The sequence below is a fragment of the Aethalodelphis obliquidens genome, unplaced genomic scaffold (genome assembly GCF_003676395.1).
Source record: "Aethalodelphis obliquidens isolate GAN/ISIS:26980383/991018 unplaced genomic scaffold, ASM367639v1 scaffold10, whole genome shotgun sequence".
NCBI classification, from domain to species: Eukaryota; Metazoa; Chordata; class Mammalia; order Artiodactyla; family Delphinidae; genus Aethalodelphis; species Aethalodelphis obliquidens.
Genome location: NW_020837954.1, coordinates 12153606 through 12165393, shown reverse-complemented (window position 1 = coordinate 12165393; position 11788 = coordinate 12153606). Strand labels below are relative to the sequence as shown.

Genomic DNA, 11788 nt, shown 5'->3' with positions numbered 1-11788 from the left:
TTTATAATAAATAGTAATGTAACACTCACATTTGGGAGATTGATGATGACATATTTTTCTTGGGATGTTCATGATTGTAAACTTAAGTTTGAATTCTAGTTTCCACAAGCAATATTTCAAAGAGAATTTTCTGAGTTTTTCTTTTCAAAATAAATATGTCTCCAGTGGGGAGAGCTTATACTTTTACAGAGAAAATCAGGCAGTGGGCTGGGCATGCTATCTCTAAATTACATTAATACCACTTTGTTTTGCAATAGTGTTGCCTTTTTTCCTCAGGTGAGCCAGCCATATAATTATTATTAATGATATGTTACAATTTTTATTTTCTAAAATTATTTCATTCATTTACTAAACATTTACTGAGTGCCTTGCAAGAGAAAGGGAGGGGACCTGACAATCATTCTTCCATACAACAGATATTTATTGAGGGCTTTTTTTTTTCTTTAAATAAATAAATTTATTTATTTTTTGCTGCACTGGGTCTTCGTTGCTGCGTACGGGCTTTCTCTAGTTGTGGTGAGTGGGGGCTACTCTTCATTGTGGTGCCTGGGCTTCGCATTGCAGTGCTTGTTGCAGAGCACGGGCTCTAGGTGCACACGTTTCAGTAGTTGTGGCACACAGGCTCAATACTTGTGGAGCACAGGCTTAGTTGCTCCGCGGCATGTGGGATCTTCCTGGACCAGGGTTCGAACCCGTGTCCCCTGCACTGGCAGGCGGATTCTTAACCACTGTGCCACCAGGGAAGCCCTACTGAGGGCATTTTGTACAGAGTATTTTGCAAGAAGATGGGATACAAGATAGTGGGAGAGCAAATTTTTAAACAATTACACAAATTGCTCCGTTAAAATTCTATGAAGGGAGTTTCCACAGTGGAAGCTACTTCAAGTAGGCAGCCCTGAGAGAGCACTGTGGTGTTGAAACCATCAAAACACAGTACACATGACTCAAGGCAGCTGTGTGACTGACAGGGTCTTGGTGCTCCGGCCCGGTGTCAGACCTGAGCCTCTGAGGTGGGAGAGCTGAGTTCAGGACATTGGACCACCAGAGACCTCCTGGCCCCATGTAATATCAGTCGGCGAGAGCTCTCCCAGAGATCTCTGTCTCAATGCTAAGACCCAGCTCCACCCAAAGCCAGCAAGCTCCAGTGCTGGACGCCCCATGCCAAACAACTAGCAAGACAGGAACACAACCCCACCCATTAGCAGAGAGGCTGCCTAAAATCATACTAAGTTCACAGACACCCAAAAACACACCAATGGACGCAGCCCTGCCCACCAGAAAGACAAAATCCAGCCCCACCCACCAGAACACAGGCAGCAGTCCCCTCCACCAGGAAGCCTGCACAAGCCACTGAGCCAACCTTGCCCACTGGGGGCAGACACCAAAAACAAGTACAAACCTGCAGCCTGCGAAAAGGAGACCCCAAACACAGTAAATAAGTTAAGCAAAATGAGAAGATAGAGCAATATGCAGCAGATGAAGGAACAAGGTAAAAACGCACCACACCAAACAAATGAAGAGGAAATAGGCAGTCTACCTGAAAAAGAATTCAGAGTAATAATAAAGATATCCAAAATCTTGGAAAAAGAATGGAGAAAATACAAGAAATGTTTAACAAGGACCTAGAAGAACTAAAGAGCAAACAAATAATGATGAACAACACAATAAATGAAATTAAAAATTCTCTAGAAGGAAGCAATAGCAGAATAACTGAGGCAGAAAACGGATAAGAGACCTGGAAGATAAAATAGTGGAAATAACTACTGCACAGCAGAATAAAGAAAAATGAATGAAAAGAACTGAAGACAGTCTCAGAGACCTCTGGGACAACATTAAATACACCAACATTCAAATTATAGGGGTCAAAGAAGAGGAAGAGAAAAAGAAAGGGTCTGAGAAAATATTGGAAGAGATTATAGTTGAAAACTTCCCTAATATAGGAAAGGAAATAGTCAATCAAGTCCAGGAAGTGCAGAGAGTCCCATAAAGGATGAATCCAAGGAGAAACACACCAAGACACATATTAATCAAACTATCAAAAATTAAATACAAAGAAAAAAATATTACAAGCAGCAACAGAAAAACAAATAATATACAAGGGAATTCCAATAAGGTTGACAGCTGATCTTTCAGCAGAAACTCTGCAAGCCAGAGGGAGTGGCAGGACATATTTAAAGTGATGAAAGGGAAAAACCTACAACCAAGATTACCCTATCCAGCAAGGATCTCATTCAGATTTCACGGAGAAATTAAAACCTTTACAGACAAGCAAAAGCTAAGGGAATTCAGCACCACCAAACTAGGTTTATAACAAATGCTAAGGGAACTTACCTAGGCAGGAAACACAAGAGGAGGGAAAGACCTACAAAACAAACCCAAAACAATTAAGAAAATGGTATAGGAACATATATATCAATAATTGCCTTAAATGTAAATGGATTAAATGCTCCAACCAAAAGACATAGAATGGCTGAATGGATACAAAAACAAGACCCGTATATATGCTGTCTACAAGAGACCCACTTCAGACCTAGGAACACATACAGACTGAAAGTGAGGGGATGGAAAAAGATATTCCATGCAAATGGAAATTTAAAAAAAGCTGGAGTAGCAATTCTCATATTAGACGAAATAGACTTTAAAATGAAGACTATTACAAGAGACAGTGAAGGACACTACATAATGATCTAGGGATCAATACAAGAAGAAGATATAATAATTGTAAATATTTATGTACCCAACATAGGAGCACCTCAGTACATAAGGCAAATGCTAACAGCCATAAAAGGGGAAATCGACAAACATAGTAGGGGACTTTAACACCCCACTTTCACCAATGGAGAGATCATCCAAAATGAAAATAAATAAGGAAACACAAGCTTTAAATGACACATTAGACAAGATGGACTTAATTGATATTTATAGGACATTCCATCCAAAAACAACAGAATACACTTTCTTCTCAAGTGCTCATGGAACATTCTCTAAGATAGATCACATCTTGGGTCACAAATCATGCCTTGGTAAATTTAAGAAAACTGAAATCATATCAAGTATCTTTTGTGACCACAACGCTATGAGACTAGATATCAATTACAGGAAATAATTGTAAAATATACAAACACATGGAGGCTAAACTATACACTACTAAATAACCGAGAGATCACTGAAGAAATCAAAGCGGAAATCAAAAAATACCTAGAAACAAATGACAATGAAAACATGATGACCAAAAACCTATGGGATGCAGCAAAAGCAGTTCTGGGGGGGAAGTTTATAGCAATTCAATCTTATCTCAAGAAACAAGAAAAATCACAAATAAACAACCTAACCTACACCTAAAGCAGTTAGAGAAAGAAAAACAAAAAAACCCCAAAGTTAGCAGAAGGAAAGAAATCATAAATATCATATCAGAAATAAATGAAAAAGAAAAGAAGGAACCAATAGCAAAGATCAATAAAACTAAAAGATGATTCTTGGGGGCCACGCTCGCCCCCAGGCCACCTCCTGCACCCCCCGAACCTCGGCCCGGCCAGAGCCCCTTCCCCACCGGCGCGCGGGGTGGGGCGGGGCGGCGGCGAGGCCAAGGTGACCAGAAGCAGGCAGGGACTCGGCTCTCGTGGAAGCGGACCCCTGGGGGCTTCGGCAGGTCTCACCAGGGCCACCGGCAGGAGAGGGCAGGGAGGGGAGCGCAGCGGAGCCTTCGGAGCCCGGATTAGCACCATGGAGAGGTAAAGTAGAATTGCATGGGAAAATCATGGAAGTTGATTACTCAGTCTCCATAAAGCTCAGTGAACAACAAGACTGAAATTGCTCAGGAGATTCAGGAGAAGCTGGCTATTGAGGCCGAGAGACGACGCATTCAGGAGAAGAAGGATGAGGACATAGCTCGACTCTTGCAAGAAAAAGAGTTACAGGAAGAGAAAAAGCGAAAAAACACTTTCTAGAGTCCCCTGGAGCCAACACTTATGGTGATGGTTACTATTATGAAGATGGAGGAATGAAGCCCAGGTTGATGAAGGAAGCGGTCTCTACTCCATCACGAGTGACCAACAGGGGGTCAGAAATGGTATGATGCTGAAATTGCCAGAAAACTGCAAGAAGAAGAAATTTTGGCTACCCAGGTGGACAGGAGAGGAGCTCAGGTAGCTCAGGATGAGGAAATCGCTAGACTTCTAATCGCTGAAGAAAAGAAAGCTTACAGGAAAGCCAGGGAATGGGAGAAATCGTCTTTGGACAAAAGAAAGCATGACCCTGAGTGGAAGCCCAAGACAGCTAAATCAGCACATTCAAAGTCAAAAGAGAGTGATGAACCTCACCATTCTAAGAATGACAGGCCAGCACGACCACTACCACCTACCATGACAGAGGCTGAGGATTCGGATTACACTCATTTTACAAACCAGCATAATTCCACACGTCATTTCTCAAAGTCAGAGTCTTCTCATAAAGGTTTACATTATAAGCCGTAAAAACCTAGGAACCTGTCTTGAAAACAGACTCACTGTAGCAAAATTACTGGATGATACAGAATGTGTTCCATGCTTATTTTTTTCTCCTATATTTTGTATTCCTCAGATTTATCCTCAAGTGTTTTTTAGACCATAAATAATTTTCATTCATTTAAAATGTTTTGGTTATTCCTGATCACTTGGGCAGTACAAGAAAATCTAGCTTCTGAATATTGGCCACCTTTATGCTGCATATGCTTCCTGGGATATAGTATCTAAGAGCTCTATAAAATGCCATTTTCGTTATGTATGGAGAATTGATATCTAGGGAATAGGCTTTATTTAGCAATTAGAATCTTGTGGAGATAATGATCAAAGTAACACAATGTTTGGATGCAATGCAGAATAAAAGAATATAAGAAATAATAAAAAAAAAGATGATCCTTGAGAAGATAAACAAAATTGATAAACCACTATCCAGGCTCATCGAGATAAAAAGGGAGAAGTTTCAAATCAACAGAATTAGAAATGAAAAAGGAGAAGTAATGACTGACACTGAAGAAATACAAAGAATCATGAGAGATTACTACAAACACCTATATATCAATAAAATGGACAACCTGGAAGAAATGGACAAATTCTTAGAAAAGCACAACCTTCTGAGACTGAACCAGGAAGACATAGAAAATATAAACAGACCAATCACAAGCACTGAAATTGAAACTGTGATTAGAAATCTTCCCACAAACAAAAGCCCAGGACCAGATGGCTTTACATGTGAATTCTATCAAATATTTAGAGAGAGCTAACACCTATCCCTCACAAACTCTTCCAAAATATAGCAGAGGGAGGAATGAACACTCTCAAACTCATTCCACGAAGCCACCATCACCCTGATACTAAACCAGACAAAGATGTAAAAAGAAAAGACACCTACAGACCAATATCACTGTTGAACATAGATGCAAAAATCCTCAACAAAATACTAGCAAACAGAATCCAACAGCACATTAAAAGGATCATACACCATGATAAAGGGGGGTTTATCCCAGGAATTCAAGGATTCTTCAATATACACAAATCAATCAATGTGATACACCATATTAACAAGCTGAAGGATAAAAACCATATGATAATCTCAATAGATGCAGAAAAAGCTTTCAACAAAATTTAACACCCATTTATGATAAAAACTCTCCAGAAAGCAGGCATAGAGGGAACTTACCTCAACATAATAAAGGCCGTATATGACAAACCCACAGCCAACATCATTCTCAATGGTGAAACACTGAAACCATTTCCTCTAATAGCACAATAGGCACAAGAAAAGGATGCGCACTCTCTCCACTATTATTGAACATAGTTTTGGAAGTTTTAGGCACAGCAATCAAACAAGAAAAAGAAATAAAAGGAATCCAAATTGGAAAAGAAGAAGTAAAACTGTCACTGTTTGCAGATGACATGATACTATACATAGAGAATCCTAAAGATGCTACCAGAAAACTACTAGAGCTAATCAATGAATTTGGTAAAGTAGCAGGATACAAAACTAATGCACAGAAATCTCTTGCATTCCTATACACTAATGATGAAAAATCTGAAAGTGAAATCAAGAAAACACTCCCATTTACCACTGCAACAAAAAGAATAAATTACCTAGGAATAAACTTACCTAACAAGACAAAAGACCTGTATGCAGAAAACTGTAAGACACTGATGAAAGAAATTAAAGATGATACAAATAGATGGAGAGATATACCATGTTTCGTGGTTGGAAGAATCAACATTGTGAAAATGACTATACTACCCAAAGCAATCTACAGATTCAATGCAATCCCTATCAAGCTACCAATGGCATTTTTCAAGAACTAGAACAAAAAATTTCACAATTTGTATGGAAACACAAAACACACCGAACAGCCAAAGCAATCTTAAGAAAGAAGAACAGAGCTGGAGGAATCAGGCTCCCGGACTTCAGACTATACTACAAAGCTACAGTAATCAAGACAGTATAGTACTGGCACAAAAACAGAAATATAGATCAATAGAACAGGATAGAAAGCCCAGAGATAAACCCACGCACTTATGGTTACCCTATCTTTGATAAAGGAGGCAAGAATATACAATGGGGAAAAACAGCTTCTTCAATAAGTGGTGCTGGGAAAACTGGACAGGTACATGTAAAAGAATGAAACTAGAACACTTCCTAACACCATACAGAAAAATAAACTCAAAATGGATTAAAAACCTAAATGTATGGCCACACACTATAAAACTCTTAGAGGAAAACATAGGCAGAACACTCTATGACATAAATCACAGCCATATCCTTTTTGACCCACCTCCTAGAGAAATGGAAATAAAAACAAAAATAAACAAATGGGACCTAATGAAACTTAAAAGCTTTTGAAAAGCAAAGGAAACCCTGAACAAGACAAAAAAACAACCCTGAGAATGGGAGAAAATATTTGCAAACGAAGGAACTGACAAAGGATTAATCTCCAAAATATACAAGCAGCTCATGCAGCTCAATATCAAAAAACCAAACAACCCAATCCAAAAATGGACAGAAGACCTAAATAGACATTTCTCCAAAGAAGATATACGGATTGCCAACAAACATATGAAAGAATGCTCAACATCACTGATCATTAGAGAAATGCAAATCAAAACTACAATGAGATACCATCTCACACCAGTCAGAATGACCATCATCAAAAAATCTACGAACAACAAATGCTGGAGAGGGTGTAGAGAAAAGGGAACCCGCTCGCACTCTTGGTGGGAATGTAAATTGATACAACCGCTATGGAGAACAGTATGGAGGTTCGTTAAAAAACTAAAAATAGAATTACCATATGACCCAGCAATCCCACTACTGGGCATATACCCAGAGAAAACCATAATTCAAAAAGACACATGCACCCCAATGTTCATTGCAACACTATTTACCATAGCCAGGTCATGGACGCAACCTAAGCGTCCATCAACAGATGATTGGATAAGAAGATGTGGCACATGTATACAATGGAATATTACTCAGCCATAAAAAGAAATGAATTGAGTTAATTGCAGTGAGGTGGGTGGACCTAGAGTCTGTCATACAGGGTGAAGTAAGTCAGAAAGAGAAAAACAAATACCATATGCTAATATATATATATGGAATCTAAAAAAAAAGAAAAAGAAAAAATGGTTCTGAAGAACCTAGGGGCAGGACAGGAATAAAGACGCAGACGTAGAGAATGGACTTGAGGACACGGGGAGGGGGAAGGGTAAGCTGGGACGAAGTGAGAGAGTAGCACTGACATACATACACTACTAAATATAAAATTGATAGCTAGCGGGAAGCAGCTGCATCGCACGGGGGCATCAGCTCAGTGCTTTTTGACCACCTAGAGGGGTGGGATAGGGAGGGTGGGAGGGAGGCTCAAGAGGGAGGGGATATGGGGATATATGTATACATATAGCTGATTCACTGTTATACAGCAGCAACTAACACACCGTTGTAAAGTAATTATACTCCAATAAAGTTGTTAAAAAAAAATCTATGAAGGAAAGGAGAGGAGCATTGTAAGATGTGTCAGCCATTTTAAAAGTAACTTTCCATACCATTTCTTACCTAATTATCATAATTAATGATGTGGTTTACATATGAGGAAAATGAGGCTCAGAGAGACTAAACTATATGCCAGAGATCCCTGAGAAAGTAAGTTTTAAAATCAAAGGTCCAATTTAGATCTATCTAATTCTAAAGATCACGACTGAAAACACTATTATTTCCTGAATTTCACAAATCACTGAGAGCATACCTTATCCTGACTTTACTAATGAAAAAACTGATGCTGAGAGGAACTAGAACCCAAATCCCTTGAGTAATTCATTTATGTTCCCACTATATCATACCTCAAAACAAGCTCTGTATCTTTGGTGTTACAAATATACAAGCCATGCATGTGGGAAATGAATAAATTTTTGTAAACTTAAAAAAAATGGGAGCAAAGTATTGGGTTTTTTGACATAATTTTGGCAAAAGTCTTACAGCTCTCTTCTAAGCTGAATTTTTAAATTTTTCTATGCTAATCAAATATTTCATTGTGTTTTGGACAGGGCTATTGATCTGGGTGAGGAAAGCAGGTCTGCACACAAGCCGACTCACTCTTAATGAAATTATTTTACAGAGGAAAGTTTCCAAGAACAATTTCAATTTATACCATTCAGAATATTACTGATTTTTTCCCCAGCTATTGCAGATTCTTTGGGTGACTCCACCAATGTAATAGGGTATCTTGAATTTTTCTTTGCAGAGGAAAAACCAACAGCATAGCCATGTTGATATGAGGTACAAATAGGGAAAGAGGAGAAAAAAAAAGTAAACAAGTAATAGAAAAGGAAAGCAAGATTAATTTTGCAGAAAACATATAGCTCTTCTTAAAATCTTTTTGTTGTTGTTTGCAGCAAAACACAAAACCAAACAACTGGGATATGATATAGCAAATAGAAAAAAATATATATATAAGAAAGAAAACACAAGACTTCCCTGGTGGTCCAGTGGTTAATTCTCTATGCTGCCAAAGCAGGGGGCATGGGTTCAATCCCTAGGTGGGGAAGTCCCACATGCCACATGGTGGGGATAAAAAAAAAAAAACAACCACATAAATAGTACATGAAAAGATTCTTGATAATAGATTTATGACAGAATGAATTGCCCAAAATGTTAGTCTCCAAGTTTATCTTTCTGCTTGAGTCTCTGGGAACCAAAACTTATGTTCATTTTCATGGATAAATCATGGAAATATTTAATAAAGACTACTTTTCTTTTTCCCTATTCCTTGCATCTTTATTCTTGTCTCAACCATGTACCTCATTCTAAAATTTTAAGACCCTAATAGCTATTTAACCCTCACAGTTGAAATAGATCAACATAAAAGTTTTAAAAAAATTCTACCTCAAACTCTAAGGAAAGCATAGAACACATTTCCCTGTGAATCAAAACGTGCAAGGTTAAAGACTGGCTTTGCTTATGTTGTGGTCTGCCCCTATTGAGCATTGTTTCTCCCTTCTTTGTCCTTCTTCCACCATCCTCTCCATCAGAGGACTATTCCCGAATTGACTGCAGAAACAGCAACTCTATTATATTTGCATAAATTCAGTAAGCATATACTGAGTGCCTAGTGTTTACTCATTCTTTCCATAAATATGTATTGAGTGCCTACCTCATGCCAGGTACTGCTGGAGAGAGCAGAGAAAAAGAGAGACAGAGACAGAGAGAGGAAAAGAGAGAGAGAGGGAAAGAGGGAGAGAAAGTAAATCTTGGAGCCTGGAATTATGCAACATAGGAAAAATTTTAAAACCTGCCTTAAAGAGAGGTTACAGCCTAATATAAGGGAGATGAAGCATAGAATGACTATAACATAGAGTATGGTGAGTGTCTTGGTAGAGAAAAAGCAAGTGCTGCTGAAGGACTTCAGAAGAGGGCTGCAATATTGTTTTCAAGCAGTTCTTTTTTTTTCTTTCTTTCTTTTAAAATTCTACTCCATATTCAGCCTAGCAGGATATCTTTAAAATGTGTAAGTCAGGAACTTTTCATATTGCAAGTTACTGAAAGCCAACCGAAACTGGGTTAAGCAAAATAAGGACTACACTGACCTGTGAAATAGAAAAGATCATGGCACTTCAGGCAACTTGGATCCAAATGCCCAAGCAATTCAAGACTTACTCTCCTTTTAAATATACCCTCTGTTCTCAGAGTGTTGGCTTTATCCCCAGCAGATTCTTCTCACATGTTGGTTCCTAGCAGTTCCAGGACTTCATCCTGGAAAAAAAAGAGCTTCTCTTTTCCAACAGCTGTAGGAGAGAGTTTTATTAGACTGACCTGGCCATGTGCCCATCCCTAACACACTTGCTTTGCCCAGGGTGCTAGAATACTGAAGTCTAAAGGGGGCAGTGTGGCAGGAGATCAAATGAGACCAAGAGAGAGGTGGCTTTCCAAAGGAAAATCTGGGTATGATTATCAGAAGCTAGCAAGCCAACATATATCCACTGCAATCAATGTGGCTAATTACTTTTTTTTTTAATCTCCACTTCAGTAAATTTAGAAAGAGCAACAGTCTAGGTCTGCTTTTCCTGCATCATCTTAACAAACTTAGGGATTGGTTATAATCACTATGAAGTGGGAGCAAGGTATAAAATCTGGACATGTTTATACCTTCTTTGAAGTTAGTCCCTCAATATGGGTTTTGTTTTTTGATCCAAAGTGTTGTGCTTTTCCTAACTATAAAATATATCCATAAGCAAACATGTATGCAAAAACCCATAAACCATACCAAAAAAAAGAAAAGAAAAGAAAAGAAAAAAAATGATGTCTTGATTTATCCATGCCACATCTTTTCTTCATTAACACAGATATTCAAGTACTGATTGCAAGAAGAGAGGACTATTGGGCTTTTCATTTTTTTAACTCTTAAAATTTACTTAAAAAGGAGTAGATGCTCAAACTCTACTAAGATGTGGGGGTGGAGGAAACCACTGCCGTTTCTAGCATATGTGGCTACAAATGGTGAAGCCCTGAGCCTGAACAAAGGTTGTGATAATGGAGAGAAGAGGACTAAATCAAGAAATATTTAGGAAGTAGAATCATCAGGTCTTGGTAACTGATTGGACAAGAGAGAAGAAGAAGCCTTAAGATAATACCGGTTTCTGGGACTTCCCTGGTGGCCCAGAGGTTGAGAATCTGCCTGCCAATGCAGGGGACACGGGTTTGATCCCTTCTGGGACATGCTGTGGAGCAACTAAACCCATGCACCACAACTACTGAGCCTGTGCTCTAGAGCCCACGAGCCACAACTACTGAGCCTGTGTGCCCTAGAGCCCGCACACCTTAACTACTGAGCCCACGTGATGCAACTACTTAAGCCCAAGCACCTGGAGCCCACGCTCCACAAGGGAAGCCATGGAATAAGAAGCCCGCGCACGGCAACAAAGAGTAGCCCCCGCTCGCCGCAACTAGAGAAAGCCCGTGCAGAGCAACGAAGACCCAACACAGACAAAAAAAGAATGATAGTAGTTTTTGGATTGAAAAACTGAGCGGATAGTGGTAATATCAGTGAAGTTATTTGATGAAGGAGGAAGATCAGGTTTGGGAGCGGGGAGGACAAAGATGATGAGTGCTGTTTTGTATGTATTGAATCTGAGTAGCTTGTGGAAGCTCTGAAAAGAGACTTGGGTTACAGATAGGGACACAGGTAGTCCTATCTGACTACCAAATAAATGATAGTCAGAATCGTGGGGTTGGATGACTCACACAACCAAAAGAGACCATTTTGTAATGTAAACATAAT

General features: G+C 39.1%; 1 pseudogene; it reads left to right on the top strand.

Annotated features, from left to right (window-relative positions):
- The first annotated feature begins 3723 nt into the window (after positions 1 to 3723).
- LOC113622966 (coiled-coil domain-containing protein 50 pseudogene) lies at positions 3724 to 4647 on the top strand (annotated as a pseudogene).
- Positions 4648 to 11788: the final 7141 nt, after the last annotated feature.